This window comes from Chiloscyllium punctatum, chromosome 10, assembly GCF_047496795.1.
Source record: "Chiloscyllium punctatum isolate Juve2018m chromosome 10, sChiPun1.3, whole genome shotgun sequence".
Classification (NCBI taxonomy): Eukaryota; Metazoa; Chordata; class Chondrichthyes; order Orectolobiformes; family Hemiscylliidae; genus Chiloscyllium; species Chiloscyllium punctatum.
In genome coordinates this window covers 40,638,182-40,658,976 of record NC_092748.1, presented here as the reverse complement: position 1 = coordinate 40,658,976, position 20,795 = coordinate 40,638,182, and positions in this window count along the sequence as shown.

The window sequence follows — 20,795 nt, the reverse complement described above, 5'->3', positions numbered from 1 at the left end:
TTCCTCGAAGAGAAATGAAATCTTCTCCAGAGCTGACCCATGTAGGACTTTCCAGAATGAAACACAACTTTTTGAAAAAAAAACTTTGGTTCCAAAATAAACTTCTCAAACATATATAGACTTTTAAAATTCCTGAATTAAGAATACAAAAAAAACCTCGGCTGTTCACTGTAGACCCTTAAAAAGCTCATTTTGTTTTGTAAATATATTTATGAGCAAATTTTTTTAACTTTACAAACATATAAAATTATTGAAAAATATAATCAATAACAAATATCAGTATAATAAAAAGGAAAAAGAAACACAAATTACAATACAACTACTGTCTACTAACTACTAGCCTACCCTATAATACAAAACCAACCCTAACATTCTGTTTGAAAAAAAACTCTATAATTTTTTTGTTTTCGTTTTTGTTTTTGAATATTAATACAACAAAATGGAAAAATATCTTATCTTAGTAAACTGTATGGTTATAATAACTGTAGAAAAACTGTAATAAATCTTTAACTAAGCCTGAAATCCAAGGAGCAGCCTCAAGATTTTCTAAAGACACATGTTTCTTTCCCTGAAAGCTGTTTGCATTTGGCCAGTCCATTCTAAACCGGAGACTCTCCTCATTCTTCCTGCCTGAAATGTATCATTTCACCCAATAGAATTGGCTTTCCTGACGAGTTTCTCCCACAGTCTCTGGTTTTAACCTTCCTATGCTTCCACACAGCAGCAATCAACAGGTTTACTCAATCAAAAGGAACAAATTAACCAAACTTTCCATTTCTTCAATTTTAAACTGTAAGTGTCTTTGGCCTGCTTCAAGCTGCAGCAGCAGTGAACATTATTGTGATTCATGTTATCAAATCAAAGGGAGAGTGCAGGAGGGCATGCCAGGAGCGGAACCTGTTATGCCTGAAAATGAGCTGTCAACTTAGTGAAGCTACCAAACAAAACTACAGCGGAACCTCCATTATTCGAATATCAATTATCTGAACATCAGATTATCCGAAGAAGATCTCGGTCCCGATAGAAACATTACATCAAAGACGTGTTTCCAACACTAATCATGTCTTTTGTCTATAGTGATTAAAAGTATACTTGGCTTACTGACATGCTGACGAGAACAGTCCTAGACATCGATGGGAGCCCAGGCACCATCTTCAACTGACTGACTGACTGCCCGCCCTCTCTCTCTCCACTCACACTTTCCCTGGAGTTCTCCACGGGGGGGGGGTACCCTAAACCCCCCTTCCCTAGATAATCTCCTCAACATTGCTCTGTACAGGGCAAAGGTGGAACCTTTCAAAAGGTTGCTATTTGGAGGCTCACCCCCTAAAACACAGCAGCAATATTACTGTTGGTGTCCAGTCCGGCTGCCCCAGGGGCAGTGGGGAGAGCTGCAGGGACAGATGGGGAGGCGGAGCGGCTGGGTCAGACTGGGGGCGGGGGTGAGGATGGGGGTCGGGAGGTGTAGTGGGGGCAGATGGGGTTGGGGGGGCTGGCGAGTGGGGATCGGGAATGGATGGAGGTTGGAGGGCAGGCAGGGGTCAGGGTTGGACAGGATTGGGGGCACAGACAGGGGTGGGTTGGGTTTGGGGCAGGGTTTGGGGGTGGGCTGGGATCGGGGCTGGACAGGATTGAGGGTCAGGCAGGGGTTGGGATTGGACGGGATTGGGGCTTGGGCAGGGGTCAGGGTTGGATGGGGTTGGGGGTCAGGCGGGTGTCGGGATTGGATGGGGTCGGGCGGGTGTCGGGATTGGACGGGGTTGGGTGTTGGGGTCTTGCGTGCAGTGTGCTGCTTCCTTGTCTCCTGAACGGGGCGTGGATTTAACAGAAAACTCTGAGCCCCAGAGGAAAGGCATTGAATCAATTAACCGAATAATCAATTATCCAAACGAAATAATGCCCGCCCATCTCGTTCGGATAATTGAGGTTCTGCTGTACTTGCATGCCAAACAGCGTAAGCAACAACTGCTGGACAGATCTAAGAGCCCCCACAACCAATGGATCAGATTTAAACTCTGTAGTCCTGCTACATCCAGTCATAAGTGGTTCTGGACTGATAAACAACTTACTGGAGGAGAAGGCTTCACAAATATCCCTGTTCTTAATGATGGAAGAGTCCATTGCAAAAGATAAGGCTGAAGCATTCGCAGCAATCTTCAGACAAAAGTGCCAAGTCGATGAACCATCTCGGCCTCCTCCAGCATTATAGATACTAGTCTTCAGCCAATTCAATTCATTCCCTGTGACAAGAAGAAATGGTTGGAGGCACTGGATACCGTAAAGGCTATGTGCCCTGGCAACATTCCCACAATAGTACTGAAGACTTTTCTTCAGAACTTGCTGCTCTCCTAGCCAAACTGTTCCAGTAAAATTATGACATTAGCATCTACCCGACAATGTGGAAAATTGACCAGGTATGTCCCGCATATAAAAAGCAGGACAAATCCAACCCAGACAAATACTACCCCATCAGTTCACTCTCGATCATCAGAAAAGTGATGGAAGGTGTCATCAACAGTGCTGTCAAGCAGCATCTGCTGAGTAATAACCTGCTCAGTGACAGCCAGTATGAGTTCCTTCAAGGCCACTCAGCTCTTGACCTTGTTATAGCCTTGGTTCAAACATGGGCAAAAGGGCTGAATTCCAGAGGTGAGGTGAGAGCCCATGACATCAAGGACACATTCAATTGAATGTGGTGTCAAGGATCTGTATCAAAATTGAATCAATGGGAATGAGGGGCAAACTCTCCGCTGGTTGGTATCATACTCAGCATATAGAAAGATGGTCATGGTTGTTGGAGGTCAGCTATCTCAGCTCCAGGACATTTCAGCAGAAATTCCCCAGGGTACTGTCCTAGGCACAACCATCTTCAGCTGTTTCATCAATGACCTTCCCTACATCACAAGATCAGAATTTGAGATGTTTGCTGATGATTATGCAATGCTCATCACCATTTGTGACTCCTCAGATACTGAAGAGTGCATGTTCAAATGCAACAAGATCTGGACAATATTCAGGTGTGGATTGATAAGTGACAAGTAACAGTTATGCCAGACAAATGCCAGGGTATGACCAACACCAATAAGAGGCAATCTAACCCCCACCCCTTGACATTCAATGGTGTTACTTTCACAGAATCCCCTACCATCAACATCCTGGGGGGTTACCTTTTACCAGAAATGCAACTGGACATAAATATAGATAAATAAATAAAGAGCAAGATAGAGGCTAGGAATACTATGGTGAGTAACTCACCTCCTGACTCCCCAAAGCCTGTCCATCACCTACAAGGTAGAAGTCAGGAGTGGGATGCTTGCCTGGATGAGTGCAGCTCCAACAACACTCAAGAAGCTTGACACCATCAAGGACAAAGCAGCCCACTTAATTGGTATTAAATCCACAAGCATCCACTCTCTCCACCACTGATGGTCAGTAGCAGCAGCGTATACTATCTACAAGATGCATCACAGAAATTCACCTCAGACAGCACCTTCCAAACCCATGACCACTTCCATCTGGAAGGACAAGGCAGCAGATACAAAGGAACACCGCCACCTTCAAGTTCTCTTCCAAACTACTCACCACCCTGACTTGAAAATATATCATCCTTCCATCACAGTCACTAGGAATTCACTCCCTAATGACATTGTGGTTCAACCCACAGCAGGTGGATTGCAGCGATTCAAGAAGGCAGCTCAGCACCACCTTCTCAAGGGCAGCTGTGAATGGGCAATAAATGTTGGCCAGCTAGCAATTCCCACATCCCACAAATGTATTAAAAAAAATAAATTAAGCCTATTAAACTACTCAAGGTGACAAACAAAGTACCTGCAGCTTGCTTTGTTTGCCATATATAGTTTCTGTATTTAAGTTGGCTTGTGCAATTTATATCATGGTCATCCACATTTTTCATCTTGGGACTTTTCATGACATCACACATCTCATTTTGTACATCCCTCTCAACTATATTTTTAAAAAGTGTTCGTCGTCCAAGAATCAAATCCTGACCTTGCCTGTTTGATTTACCCTGTAACAAGAAGTGGATAGCTCCATGATTCATGAAGTATGCTTCACTTTGTCTTTTTGCCATTGCTAAATTTAGGTTTATGGATTCAGTGCTGCTCTTCATTTAGCATTAATATTACTCATTCCACAGCAATGTAGATATGCATATGTTGGTTATGTGATAGTTTAGCAGGTTGAGAAATGTTGCAGGCACTTCCAGATTAGCTGCTCTGTAACTTTAGCACAGGAGAATTTCCAGAATAGCTGAAAATTAAACTAACAAATCCATAAAATGTGTGCCATATGGGCAGATGGTTAAACTTTCATTAATGAGGGGAGAGGGGGGGAGAAATTTCAATAAAGAAACCCAGTGGTTACAGAGTCATGACGCAGAGCTGCCTGAAGCCTGGTTCTGTTGAAGCAGACAGCATGTAAACGTTATATGGACTGTTTTATCTATTCAATTTCAGCATACAGACCTATGTGAAACTTGATTCTAAGTGGCTGCACATTCAACAAAGGGGTCCAGCAACATATGGCTTACAAAATGCATAGCCAGCCTGATCCTGGTAAAGACAATCCCTCCCCCTTTTAAACAGCAACTGCTCTTATTTAACGAGAGCTGCAATAACTGTCTATGGAAGACTTCCTTTGGAGGAAATGCCTAGAATAACAACTTTCTGATGCATTATTGGAGACTTTAACAATGTGGATGAAAAATGGAAACTTTCTGGGAAATCTATGAGGGGTGAGGGCAGGAGGTGCTCAAGGTTAACTCTGTGAAGGCAGTGGGAGATGATAGCCACAGGGGTTAATTCTCAGAATGTAGGCCTGAACAATTGATTGCATTGGTCGCACTAGTTTAATGGACTCACATAGGTGATCAAAGTCAGTGAATGCAGCTCCCTACTGTGCCACTACCATCTCATGCTGCTCAATACCCATCACTCACTCATTAGCAATCAGGACTCATGCCCTAACACATCAAAACACTACCTTCCTCTCATCCACATACCAATGTTTCCAGCTTCACTGCTTGCACATGACTCCAGCTTTTCAGCTCTCTCAGGCCATCTTCTAGATACATTGCAACGTACTCACTGGCCTTCTTACCTCTCTCACTCTCTCTTGCAGCAGGGTTGCCCATAAACCAGGGAGCAGCATAAAACCTCATGGGAATTGGGAACCTCAACAGTGACTGAACCTTCTGAAGGAGGGCCAGCTGTGGCTGCGGTCACTGTAACTAATGTTGCTGGAAACAGGTTGAATATACAATCCTGTTTTATGCTGTTCCTTATATTTCATGCCATCCTCTTCATGCTATTATCCTTGCACATGATGTGTCAGATGCAGCTGGTATGTTTATAGACCTCTTCCTTCCCAACTCAGCCTGACCCTCAGCTCATCCTCTCCTGCATGCCTCATCCTGAAGACTGTGAGCTACACCAGAACTTTGATGGAGAAGCAGCCACTTGATCTGGTAATCAGAGCTACCAGCTCTGATTCAGGCAACATGGGAACTTCAGAGGGTAGTATACAATTAGAAGAACTTGGTGAGCAACTGGGCAAAGATGATTGCAGTCATGTTAGGGGAAAGAATAGTTTTGGGTCAACTCACCAGAGGGTGAGGGCTCAGTGATAAGCTCCCCTTTGGAGGAGTCATATGGGGACTTCAAGTACATGTGAACACTGATGAGCATGCATATCGTGATGCATTGTTGAGTGCGTTGACAGGTCTGCCACTGAGCCTGTTGGCAGTGTAAAAGAGCTTGGAGAAAACTGGCACCAATTTGGCACTGGATTTCTTTGTAGGTCTCAGCATAAAGTCGAGGACATGGCTATAATGCGGCATCTCATGGTTGATGCTTCAGTTTTTGCAGTTAAGCCAGAAGTCCATGCAATGTCTCAGTACTGTAATCAAAACTCTGCTTCAGGTCATAAAATCCAATCGATAATCTCATGCAGGCTTAGCTTCTGCCATTGAGTCTGCAGATGTCAGTGTCTAAGATTCTCAATACCAGCTCTCAAAACAGTCCATAAATTGTTATCAACAGATTAATAAGATGTTGAGGTGCTGACCATGGGAATGGCTGTGGTATATTGATGCATAAACCTGCTGTCTTTTCCTAGGTAACAGCCCATGTTCTCCTACCAATGTGCACTGACTACTGGCCAGTAAACCCAAATTGCTGCTGGACCTGACAAGAAGGTGTCGTTTGAAACTGGACTTTCAAGGCTCAAAGTTACTTGAGCACATCCTGCAAGGCCATGTGCAGTTTCTCCTGTTGAAAGCAACAGCCTTCTACAGCCATATTGCAGTCCCTTGTGTAAACCTACTTACGATTACTAGATCTAGCAAAAATACTTGTAAGGTAGTGTGAGAATGAACAAAAGGTAAATAGTTTAGGTTTGTATGCAGCCTTGGAAGTTTTGGATGGATTAGTTAATGAACATAGAACATTACAGTTTAAGTACAGGCCCTTTGGCCTTTGATGTTGTGTCGACCTGTGAAACCAATCTGAATCCCATCTAATCGACACAATTCCATTTTCATCCATATGACTATCCAATGACCATTTAAATGCTCTTAAAGTTGGCAAGTCTACTTTTGTTGTAGCAGTGCGCTCCACGCCCCCTACTAAAGAAACTGCCTCTACAGCTATCCGATATCTATCACCCCTCAATCTAAAGCTATGCCCCTTTGTGCTAGCCATCACAATCTGAGGAAAAAGACTCTCAGTGTCCATCCTATCTAACCCTCTGATTGTCTTATATATCTCAATTAAGTCACCTCTCAACCTTCTTCTCTCCAAGGAAAACAGACTCAAGTCCCTGAGCCTTTCCTCATAAGACCTTCCCTCCATACCAGGCAACATTCTAGTAATCTCTTCTGAACCCTTTCCAAAGCTTCCACATCCTTCCTATAATGCGGTGACCAGAACTGTACGCAATACAGATGCACCAGAGTTTTGTACAGCTGCAGCATGACCTCATGGTTCTGAAATTCAATCCCTCTACCAATAAAAGCTATCACACCATATCCTTCTTAACAACCCTATCAACCTACATGGCAACTTTCAGGGATCTATGCACATTGACACTAAGATCTCTCTGCTCATCTATACTGCTAAGAATCTTACCATTAGCCCAGTACTCTTTATTCCTATCGCTCCTTCCAAAGAGAATTGCCTCAGACTTTTCTACATTGAACTCCATTTGCCACCTCTCAGCCCAGCTCTGCAGCTTATCTATGTCCCTCTGTAAACTCACAACATCCTTCTGCACTATACACAAATCTACTGACCTTAGTGTCATCCACAAGTTTACTAACTCATCCTTCTATACCCTCATCCAGGTCATTTATAAAAATGACAAACAGCAGTCGAGCCAAAACAGATCATTGTGGTACGCCACTAGTAACTGAACTCCAGGATGAACATTTCCCATCAACCACCACACTCTCTTCTTTCAGCTAGCCAATTTCTGATCTAAACTGCTAAATCGCCCTCAATCCCATGTCTCTGTATTTTGTGCAATAGCTTACCGTGGGGAACCTTATCAAACACTTTACTGAAATTCATATACACCACATCAACTGCTTAACCCGCATCCACCTGTTTGGTCACCTTCTCAAAGAACTGAGGAAGGTTTATGAGGCATGGCCTACCCTTCACAAAACTGTGTTGACTATCCTTAATCAACTTATTCCTTTCTAGATGATTATAAATCCTATCTCTTATAACCTTTTCTAAGTTAAAAATCACACAACACCAGGTTATAGTCCAACAGGTTTGATTGGAAGCACACTAGCTTTCGGAGCGACGCTCCTTCATCAGATGGTTGTGGAAGGCTCGATCGTAACACAGAATTTATACCAAAAATTTGCAGTGTGATGTAACTGAAATTAGACATTGAAGAATTGATTGTCTGTTAAGCCTTTCATCTGTTAGAATACAGTGATATTTTCACTTCTTTCATGTGTAAATCACAAAACCCTTTTTTTTAAAAGTTGCATTCTCGGGTTAGCTGTTAACAACGGTGATAGCTAGACAATATGTTGAAGGTGTTGGCCCCCTGTGTTCTCTGTCTATGACCTGATGTTAGATTGATTCTAATCTAAAAAGTGAGATAACGGAGTTTTACATAAATTCATGCAGTTTTTGAGCTCAGAGTTCTACATGAATGTATGCAGTTTTTGAGCAAAGTGCAATGTAACTCAGCAAGTACAAAAAAATTCACCACACAAAATATATGTGTGCATGACCCACATGCACACGTGTATTTTGTGTGGTGAATTTTTTTGTACTTGCAGAGTTACATTGCACTTTGCTCAAAAACTGCATACATTCATGTAGAACTCTGAGCTCAAAAACTGCATGAATTTATGCAAAACTCTGTTATCTCACTTTTTAGATTAGAATCAATCTAACATCAGGTCATAGACAGAGAACACAGGGGGCCAACACCTTCAACATATTGTCTAGCTATCACCATTGTTAACAGCTAACCCGAGAATGCAACTTTAAAAAAAAGGGTTTTGTGATTTACACATGAAAGAAGTGAAACTATCACTGTATTTTAACAGATGAAAGGCTTAACAGACAATTAATTCTTCAATGTATAATTTCAGTTACATCACACTGCAAATTTTTGCTATAAATTCTGTGTTACGATCGAGCCTTCCACAACCATCTGATGAAGGAGCGTCGCTCCGAAAGCTAGTGTGCTTCCAATTAAACCTGTTGGACTATAACTTAGTGTTGTGTGATTTTTAACTTTGTACACCCCAGTCCAACACCGGCATCTCCGAATCATAACCTTTTCTAACACTTTACCCACAACTGAAGTAATGCTCACTGGTCTATAAATACCAGGGTTGTCTGTACTCCCCTTCTTGAACAAGGGGTCAACATTTGCTATCCTCCAGTCTTCTGGCACTATTCCTGTTGACAATAATGACATAACAAAGCCAAAGGCTCGGCAATCTCCTCTCTGGCTTCCCTGAGAATCCTAGGATAAATCCCATCTGTCCCAGGGGACTTATCTATTTTTATATTTTCCAGAATTGCTAACACCACCTGCTTGTGAACCGTAATCCCATCTAGTCTAGTAGTCTGTATCTCAGTATTCTCCTCGACAACATTGTCTTTTTCTCATGTGAATACTGACGAATGAAATGTTTTGTCCACATAGTCAAAATCCTGAAATAAAAGCTAAGGAGCATCAGTCTCAGTTACTGCTCATAAACAGCTCACCCAGAGCAATTGGATCCTGGATACCTCTGCTTCTTGTTCCTCTTCTCTTTCCTCCTCCTCCCAACATGACATTTGAAGACTTGGATGCATAACAGGATTATACAGATAACATGAGCTTGGAAACATGGACCAGTCAGTACTCACGAATTCCGTTTGAACAATCCAAAGAGCGAAACTAAGCTTCTGTACACCAATTATTCACTCTGTGCCTTTCCTGGTTGCTGCATTGCTACCATTATAATACACTGTGGTCTTCACATGATTGCTGGAAGAGAGGAGTCAATAACCAAATGTAAATTGGGTTTCCCTGGTCACTCAGTAGCCAGTCACTGGATTTTCGTGGTAGATCAGTGATGGTGGAATGGCAACTGCTACAGGATGAATTGTTTGTGCTATCTGCCAGCACAATAGGCATTCACCAATAGGATGTTTGAGCATTGCTGTACAGAAGTGGGAGCTCTTGTAGTTATGGAATATCTCCCAGTTAATACATAGGACTTAGAGAATCAAGTGAAAGCAGTCGATTGTACCCTCCACCACGGGAAATCCTAGTAGTCTGGTATACAGTCTCCTCTGGTTAGTGAGCTCTATGCTGGATCTCACCACCTCCTTGATACAGCATGGACAATGAACTGTGGAATGTGAACTGTGAGATACTTTCTTGCTTGGAAGTTTTGGCTAGTGAAGCAGTTGAGGTTGATGTGATCTTGACTACCACTGGCCAGCCCTGTCCTTCCCCTGGTAGGTTCAATAGGAAGCAGCTCTGTTCAGTGATCACTCCTTCAGTGAAACTGTTGCTGCCTCAGGTACTGTTCTTAGCTGAAGTGCAGGTAGGAGAAATCCTCCATAAAAAGCCCTGTTTGGTATAGGCTTCTGTTGAGAACCACCTTCGTCCTCCTCCTCATCCCTCTCTGAACAGCTGCTCTTTTCTGCTGTCTCTACTCCAAGCCCTTGTCATGCTGCAACCTTTATTGAAGCAGCAATTCTCTGGCAAGCCTTTCAACTCCTCTGACCTCCTTGTTAAGATCTAACCATTCTCCATTCAAAATTCAAAATTCATTAACACACCATGGGATTCCACTAATTCTGCATCAACAACAGAAAGCCAGAGATAACTCACTTGGAAGGTAAAAGATCTACTTTTGAAACATGTTATCAGGGGTTGGGGTTTCTCATGCAGCCTAACATATACAGGGCATCTGTCTTTTGGTGGTGTGTATGGAACATTCTTTTCAGTCCTACTCAGACACTCTCCCTCATTTTTTAAAGTTTGTTGATGACTGTATCAATATTATTTCTGCCCTGAAATTGAAAACCTGAATTCAAATTTCTACCCTTCTTTTGCCTTCAGCTGGTTCATCTACAACTCTTCCTTTCCTTTACATCACTATTTCAATTTTTGAGAATAGGTTGTTCACAAATATTTACCATAATTTTCTAAAACTGATAACCCACCATGAGTACATTTCATCACATCCTCCTTCCTTTGAGAATTTTATCCATTCTTAAACTTTATCTAACTTCTTTGCACCTCTTCTGACAAAGCAAACATCTTTCCCCCATTGTTTCTGATATGTCTTCATTTTTCTCAGTGTAGAAATCTCTTCACAAATAATTAACAGGGCCCTCAAGGTCCATTTCATGTACTTCTGCCTCATCCATCCCCTCCCTCACAGAATTCCTCTTGTTTTCACTTTCAATCCATTAAGCTCCATATCCAGTGTGTCACCTTCCACCATTCTATTACATCAAACAGAATACCACTAGCACAGCACCCCCCTCCTCCCTGTTTTTATTATAAATATCCAACATCTGCAGTGTTTTGCTTTTGATTTAATCAAGAGGGGGTATTAACCAGAATGCACATAGTGCTGCAAAATAATAGTGTTGCTCAGTCACATCTCAAACTCCCTAACAATTAGCTTTGTAAGAAAACTGTTTAAATCAGCAACCTTTCACGGAATCATCCTCTGCGAAGGGATGTTGAAAATGGTTTGCAGTTTTGTTGCAATTATGCTATTGCATTTTTATTTAATGAACTGCATGTAAATGAAACTGAATTTTATAAAGTGAATACAGTGGATGTTTTTGTCATCGGGAAGAATACATTGGGAATTTTTATCTGAAGCACTCAATGAGATACATTCACATCCAAAAATAAGCTGCAGCAAAGTGCTTAATTGAATGAATTGCAGCTCTCTTAATAATATGTGTAGTGTTGCTTAAAATTGGAATCATCTGTCTGTGTGTGATCAGTTGAGTTTCGCTAAAAACCTTATCAAGTACACTAGGCCACTTACTGATCCATTATCTCATTCTCACTCCTCAGCTTCTAACAAATTGTTGTTTTTCTGAAACCTACTTTTTTTAAAAAAAAATAGGACAGCATTAGACCAATTAAGTGAATGTTAAAACTTAAATACCACGTTATAAATCATGATTTGGAGATGCCGGTGTTGGACTGGGGTGTACAAAGTTAAAAATCACACAACACCAGGTTATAGTCCAACAGGTTTAATTGGAAGCACACTAGCTTTCGGAGTGACTCTCCTTCATCAGGTGATTGTGGAGGGCTCGATAAATTCTGTGGTTACGATCGAGCCCTCCACAATCACCTGAAGAAGGAGCGTCACTCCGAAAGCTAGTGTGCTTCCAATTAAACCTGTTGGACTATAACCTGGTGTTGTGTGATTTTTAATGTTATAAATCAGATTCATTTTGTATCTATCTTTAACTTATTATATAATAAAAAGCCTTTGACTCTCTTTTTATAACTCAGGTACATGTAAAATGAAAAATGATTTGAATGGGGATATAGTATCTTATTTAAGTAGCAAGTATCTATTTTCCAAAAATGAAATATTTTAATGTTTTTTTTAATAGTTGTTTTGAGAGAATAAGAAACTGTATACTTTGCATTGAAGCAGGATGTCAACCACACATGTACTCTGAAGTAATGGAATCCATCACTAATGATGCCATTAGTTACCACTTTCAGCTGCTCCTCCCAATTGTGAACTATGATGTGGATTCGGTTTCTCTTGTATGTTCTGTATAACTAAATTGGATTTTTTGGAGCTATCATCTAAATAGCTGAAATAACTAGATATGATGGGATTTAGTTAATCTTTGAATGAAAAACAAGCAAGACAATAGTTATTTTAAGATTGTTACCATAAAGCAGAATATTATCTCCTACACCATTCACAGTAAGTAATATGATTTATCTTCTTCAAAGACAACATATTCACAGATATTTTGAACTTTTGCAAGAAATTAATGTCATATTATACCTACCAAACAATTTGCATTCTTACTATTTCTTACTCTTACTAAAAATTGAAGGGATGAAGAACAAAATCATTTTTGCAAAGTTGCAAATTGGTTTCATTACTGTGGAGAAAATATATTAATATTAAATTCCAGGGATGTAACTCAGTATGTATTCTATGTAACTAAACATAGGTAATTTCTGGTAAGAGAATACTGTTTGATTACAGAGAGTAACATAATTTGGTAATGTCATCTAAAAATCATTTAACCTCAACATATTTACAGTTTAATGTTGTAAATTTATGACAATATCAGACCAGCAGTGGAGGGATGATCATGTCTGGACAATAGTGACATGATGGCAATGGGAATGATGGACAGTGATCAATGATAGGAGTACGTTTTAGATGCTTTGAGAGATCTGGACAGGAGCCAATTCCACTATTTGATGACAACACAACTCAGAACATTCAAAGTGCCATATAACTATGAAGATTTACAGAATTATAAGGCTATTATTTTGTGTAAATAAAGAAAAGAGGGCTGTTTTTAATGGCCAAGGAGAAGGTGGAGCAAGTGGTCTCCATCATTTTCCATACTTGCCAGAGAGAATTGAAACACTTAGATGTCTAGACTTCATTTATATTCCTCATTGCTCCCACATGCTGGTCTAACTAACAGTCAAAGTCTGTGAGAGGAAAAAGCATAGGGCAGTCCTTGAGTTAGCTAACAGGCCTGTCTATATTTATTTTAAGACTCTTTTTACACCTGGCCTTTATTTGATCATAAGCATCCATGAAAAATGTTTGTTGCCATAAGTAAGTCAGTAATAATGGTAGGTGCCAGATGCAGGTTCTGAAACCTTCTCATTTGCTGTACTGGGTATATGCCCTGCCAATATGTGACAATTAAGTTAATTAGGTCTGGACAGTAGGGAAGGTCACCAGTTTGGCAGTTGCAATGACAATTATCAGAGATGTTAACAGTACAGATAGCCAAACAGATTTTATATTGCACACAAAATATTAGCCTACATTGGTGTTAATACATTTTCAGACCTCATACCAAATTAAGCGATGGGTTTGCTTCATTATAAGCAAGATCTTTTTCTTATCCTCCTACTGGTAACATTAAGATTTAATTAGAAAATATTAATACGTTGTGGCACTCTTTATAAAGACTTCGTTTCCTGCTAAAATAAAGTCTTTATAAAGATTGCCGCAACTTATTAACATTTCCTCTGAAGCAGATGCTTACAAATGCTTGTTAGCACAGATAAAACCTATTGTTGCATTTTAAACTCATTCCTAAGATGTATAAATCATTAGAATTCAAGATGAAGTCCAAACTCCCTCTGGATTCTAGACTGATGATTCCTTGGCTGTATGGCAGCCTTAATGTCCAGGAATTGGGTTGTGAGTATCACAATTTTGATCCTTTAAAACCAAAGCCAACCTCAAATCTAATTTGCTCAGATTGATTAACTGGCCATTCATCTATTTAATGCTCTTAGGTATTTGTTGCACACAAAATATTAGCCTACATTAAAACAGTAATAGCTCTTCAATGTAATTAATTTCATGCAGAGTGGTTTGGCAGAAATCTAAGAGATTGTGATAAGGCATGGTGCAAACATCAGTGCATTGACAAATCAGAATAGTAAACCAGCACCATTCTGCAACTTCCCCGCAGGATAGTGCAGGGAATATTGAATTTGTTTTCTATATTGGGACCAGAAAGAACTTCTCTTTGTCTCCAAAATGTATGGGCTGGCTACTGGTCAGTCCAATTCCCCTTACAGACTTTGACTATCTGTCACTTTAGCAACCTTCATTAATGTACAAAGTTAAAAATCACACAACACCAGGTTATAGTCCATTGGGTTTAACTGGAAGCATATTAGCTTTCGGAGCACCGCTCCTTCATCAGGTAGGCAGACAACCATCTGATGAAGGAGCGGCGCTCCGAAAGCTAGTGCGCTTCCAATTAAACCTGTTGGACTATAACCTGGTGTTGTGTGATTTTTAACTTTGTACACCCCAGTCCAACACCGGCATCTCCAAATCATGTTCATTAATGTAGATGAAGTGTGGGCCTCTAACTAACTCAATCATTCACCCCATCCATCCAATCCTGGCAAGAATAGTCATAGAGCCACTTGATCATTAAAATTGCTCTTAGGGACATCATATTATTAAACAATGAATCCTATCTTCGGTATTACATTTAACATTTTTGGAGTTCTGTGCTCAAATGCGAACAAATAGTAAGGGTTGTCCTATCTATACATATTTACTTAAAGATACTTTTAAACTTAGCAATAGAATGATCTTAAGGGTGCAGTTTAATGTCTTGCTGTAAGGAATGGAAAAACTCATTCTTGTCGGTAGCTAATTCAATTTATTTTGCAAAGTCTTCTCACTTTCTGTGCTTAAAATATGCCCTGAACCACAGTGTCATTTAGCACTTGACAACTGGGCTGAATAAGTGTGGACAGGGTTTCTTAAGCACTCATTATCAGAAGATAGCATCAGCAAATTGGAAGTAAGAATGTGTATTGAAGGTTATCAGTAGACAATCAGAACTTGGTGCCTTGACCAGATTGACAGTGACACATCTCCTGAAATCCAATTCCATCTGTTTGTAAAGGTCACATTAACACTAGTGTGTAAAATTAAAGAATCCTTTTAATAAACAATGGTTATAAACCAAAAACAATCTAATAAAATAATCACACAACTTTAAAGAATATGGAGAATTTGACTTTCAGTCTTATATTGCAAATGGCAACATGTAAAACAAACAGATTTGGTTATGCTTTCTAAAAATAGGACAGAACTTTGCAAAACAATGATATCATTTTGAAATTTGTTTAAAATGCCATGTCACACAGTTCAGCCGCGCTATAGTCAGATTTTCCACCTATGGTTTCATATTTTACTTCAGAATTTAAGTATCTAATCACGATGTGATAAAGTGTATGGTGTTTTGATGACAGATTTACGGAAGCAGTCATTGAAGTTCTCTGCACTCAAAGGCATTGTTCTTTTTTCTCCTCCTGTTTCATAATTTGAATTCTGTTGGCATGTTGAGTGACTATACCATCATAGCCATATGCTTTGTTTGGTGCTAAAACAGTAGTTTATTTACCTTGGTGAGACACTCAGAGTTAGGTGTTCAATTGGTTTGAAATGATCTGTGTCATTTCACTATCTGTAGAACTGTCATTATATTTTTCTTGGCCAGTACAAAAAAATATTTCTGCAGGTTACATTTGCAGATCTATCACATCAAAAAAATAGATCAATTTTCCCATGACACACTTGAACTGCAGAAGCTGTAAGCTTGAAATCACTTTTGCAGATCAGTTTTTCTTCATAAAAGAAAATCTCTCTGCTGGGAATCTCACTCTCTCTCAGTAAGTCCATTCCTGTCTGAAATTGAAGAGAGATTCATTAATTGTGGCCCAGATATGATACTGTATACTTAAGGTTCTTAACTCTTGTTCACCTTATTTCTTCTTACTAAACAATGTAAAAGAAAATAATATTCACACTTCAGTTCAGAATACATTGCAAATAGCACCATTAATCTCTTCCCAGAAGCCATATTTATTGAAATCTGAATCCCTCAGCCAACTCTGCAAATAGTTTCATTTCTTATGTAGCATAGATACATTCCACACTTTCAGAAAGCCCACATTCAAGACACCTAACTATGTCTGTTAGCATATTATCACTTAACTGGGATCCAGACAGATGGAAGGCAGATAAAATAGTGTAGGTGCTAAGACAAGTCAGTTTCTTGCACAGATGGGACTCTGTGGACTCACATTAAGTTGGTACAATAACAGCAAACTTGGAAATGCTTATGTAACATTTTCAGTCTAATGAAAGTGCTTCACAGGAGCATTGTGAACAGAAAAGAACAAGCTATATTAGGTTAGAGGACCAAAAGAGTGATCAAAGAATTGGTTTTCAGAAGTGCCTTTTAAAAGGAAAACAAGGTAGAGAAGCAGACAGGTGTAGGGAGGAAATTCCAGAAGTTGGCTTAAGGCAGCTGAAGACATAGCCACAAATCGTGGAGTAATTATAATTGGAAATGCATAAGAGATCAGAACGAGAGGAACACGAACATCTCAGATAATTGTTCATCTGCTCCCATGTTGTGTGCCTTTGTCTTCGGCAGTATTGTACCTGATGATGCAATATGTATGTTAGCTCCTATCGCTTAAGAACCTGATGTGACTAACATAAGATTGAAAGATGCCAATATTAAGTTTATTTCAGCACCTGGTATCTACATTTATTACAATTGCAAGCACTTCAGGTCTGGCCTAATATTAAGCTATTCATTTAGAAACAGTAACATGTTTTCATCAACGAGTCATGCTTCAAGTGGCCCCAATTAAATTGTAGATCGAGACTTATATCCTCAGATTACATACCTTCATTCAGTGATGATATCATGAGCATGTTTCTTAAAGGTATAGTACATACTAAATGTGAGATTTAACACAACATTCTTTTTTTCTTTTTTACACTTAGACACATGTTGTCAATTTGATAATTACATAAACAGTTCAAATAGAGCTTAAAAGGTGAAAAGTTCAAACTTTAATGTTACACTTTGGAGAATTTACAATACATCCTGATTTGGTAATCAGATACCAGTCTGGAGAGGTATATCTTAATTTCTACTCTTCTTGATTTGAAGGAGCTCATGTTGGACTGGAGTGGACAAAAGTTAAAAATCACACATCACCATGTTATAGTCCAACAGGTTTATTTGGAAGCATTACTTTTGAAGCGCTGTTGTACAAGTGGTGCTTTGAAACCTAGTACTTCCAAATAAACCTATTGGACTATAACCTGGTGTTGTGTGATTTTTAACTCTATTCTTCTTGGTTGACAGCTAGGTTGGTTTTGCTGCTGGTTGCTATCATCATTGGAGTTTTCTTGCTCATTCTCTTTGTGCATCGTTGGCGTATCAAGTTTGAGCTGGCTTCTGTTCCTTGATAATGCAGCATCATAATCAGTAATGACTTTGTATGATTTGGGATGATGCTTATTTTGGAAAACTGTGCTAGTACACATATATTTCTGCCTCACATTTCCTGTCACTGCACAGTTGTGGAAATTCTCTATCTGCTCACTGGTTGAGTACTGCTTTCATTCTACTCTGTCTTTGAAGAAGAACACTCTGAGTCTCTGAACAGTCAGGTAAATGTTCTGGGCAGGGCTATTTGTTAGTTTCTTCGAAGCATTAGTTGATGGTAAACCTTCCTTTCATTAAAAATTCAGTGACACAGTATGAAGATCTTGTTTTGCTCCTCAATAAATGTATGAAATTTTGAGGAGATAAATAGGGTAAAGAGGAAGAAATTTTTCTCCTTGCAGGAGGGATCTTTGCCAGGGTGCATAGATTTAAGGTTTACGGGACAGAATGTTTCGAGGGGATGTAAGAGAAATCTTTTTCACCCGGGGGATAGTGGGAAATCTGTATCTCTTTGCCTGTAAACATCAGAGAGGTGGAAGTCCTCCTAACAATTGAGAAGTATTCAGATGTTCACTAATGGTGCCAAATCGTACAAGGATATGGCCCAAATGCTGGAAAATGAGATTAGAATAATTAAGTTGTTTTTGACCAGTGCAGGGGAGCTTTTTTCTGTGCTTTCAGTCTCTATGATCAGCGATTTGATAGTATGTATCAAATGCTCTGCTTAATTACTTGGTAGAGGGTAATAGGGTGATTATTGTTGATCACCCCACACTTAGTGCATATGTTTTGAAATGGTTTGACTGCTGTCAGATACTATCCATTTGGGTTCACTGAAAACAATGAAAATAGTGGTCAATATTGCAATGATGATTGAACTCATTATGTTGCAAAGTCACTGAACAACGGGAAATTTGGAGAAGTAATCTCTCACAAGAATATAACTTTCTCCTTGCACTGTGAATATGTTTGTTGATATTTTTGTCCAAGAAGTGGATGAAATATCATGCAGATGTAGAGACTCCCTCTGTTGCTGAGGTTGGCACTTTGGCATGCTGCTCATTCATTCATATGTCATTGAATTTCCTGATAAGTCTGTGTACTGATCAGGGATATAAGTGTTTATATTCTTATCTGTTCAAAATACGTTTCCTTGCTGTAATATAGTCACAATATCCTCGTACAGTGCTTTTGGTATGAGCACTTGTTTGTCCCTCAAAATGACTTGCCATGATGTGTACATGATGTGGAGGTGCCAGTATTGGACTGAGGTGGATAAGGTTAGAAGTCACATGACACCAGGTTATAGTCCAACAGGTTTAATTGAAATCACAAGCTTTTGAAGCACTGTCCACTTCGCCTGATGATAGCTTATGATTTCAAATAAACCTGTTGGAGTTTAATCTAGTGTTGTGTGTCTTCTGATGATACACACAGTTTATTCACGCATGAACAAAATGAACAAATATTCTCAGGTACTTCTTCATAGCCAAAGATAATATTCTTTTGCAATTTTCATAGTTGCTCACCTTTGGCAAAATCCAATTGAAACTGTTCACATTGGTTCTGCCAAAATGTAGCCTCACTATTAACCTTAAGAATGTCTCAACTTTGACTGATTCAATTGAGTCATTGTGGTCTGTTCAACCACAGTGAGTACAGTTTGAATTATTTGGATTGTGACTAGGAGCAAATTACTACAGGTGCTGGAATCTATACTGGAAACAACAAATGCTGGAGATCACAGCAGATCAGGTAGCATCCACGGAAGGACAGCCAGCTAACGTTTAGAGTCTAGATGACTCTTCGTCAGAGCTCTGATGAAGATTAATCCAGACTTGAAATGCTAGCTTGGTCTCTCTCTTTGGATTGTGACTATACTGAGATCTCTGCATATTGGTACTCCTGCCAATGCTGAACTATTGGTGTGCACCAGTGAAGAGATTTCAGGGAGCAAATGTCAGCTTGTGTAGTGATACTGCAGTGTGATTCTGCTAGTGCATGGAATTGTTGATCTGTTATACTCTGACAGTCACTTATAGTTTTCATCATGGAGTGGTACATGTGGAGATACATATCTTTCAGGATGTGAGAGTGGTACTGGAAAAGCACAGCAGGTCAGGCAGCATCCGAGGAGTAGGAGAATCGATGTTTCAGGCATAAGCCCTTCCTCAGGAATTCTCCTACTCCTTAGATGCTGCCTGACCGGCTGTGCTTTTCCAGCACCACACTCTTGACTCTGATCTCTAGCATTTTCAGCCCTCACCTTTTTTTCTATCTTTCAGGATGCAATTGTAATATGTTGGCACTAAGCTCTGTCAATTTTAGCTTTGCTGTATGTCGTCCTGACTTTTCAAGACATACAATGTTAATGGTTGTTGCTTAATGTTAATGTTTCTGATCACATTATACCTGCCTACTGTCCTTTGGTACCAAATGATTTGTAGAAATGAAGAAGACTAAACAACTGTAACTTGGGTACAACAGAACACATCTGTTACAGATCTTACTGGTTTGGTGGACTTCGCTGTCTGTAGTGATAGCACTGGCTATTCTAAATTACATCACAACAATAATTGTCAGCATGACACAATGTGTTCATGTTGGTGGCCACTTTCAAGCAATGGATCAATCGAATGGCATGTTTTCTTACTCAGCAGATCCATCCTGAAGGTTATAATCACAACTACAACAACTGGCACCTGAGCTACAAATCTTTACACAAACCTTGAAGTGTAGAGATAGCTGCTTATTCAATGAACGTCTCTGAGACTTCTTCTTTGGAGAAATCTCTTTGTCACAGCATTTTGTAACAAACTCATCAATAGATTACTGATGTTTAATGTTTGTGTAAAGATTTGTAGCTTGGGTGCCAGTTGCAGTTGTTGTGGGTATGTTCACTGAGCTGAGAATTTGGTTTGTGGACGTTTCGTCCCCTTTCTGGGTGACATCCTCAATGTTGTGGAGCCTCCTGTGAAGTGCTGCTGTTATGTATTGGTTGGAATTTATTTGCTTTCGTTCCCGCTGCTTCCAGTTGCTGGTTCGGGTTGTTCGTCACAGTGGCCAGTATATTGGGTCTAGGTAAAAATGTTATTGGATAGAGTCCATGGATGAATGCCATGCTTCAAGCAATTCTCTGGCTGTCTTCTGTTTGGCTTGTAGAATTATTGTTGTGTTGTCCCAAATTTGTTGTCCATGCCGTCTGTGTGTGTAGATACTAGGGATAGCTGGTCATGGCATTTAGTGTCTAGTTGACGTTCATGT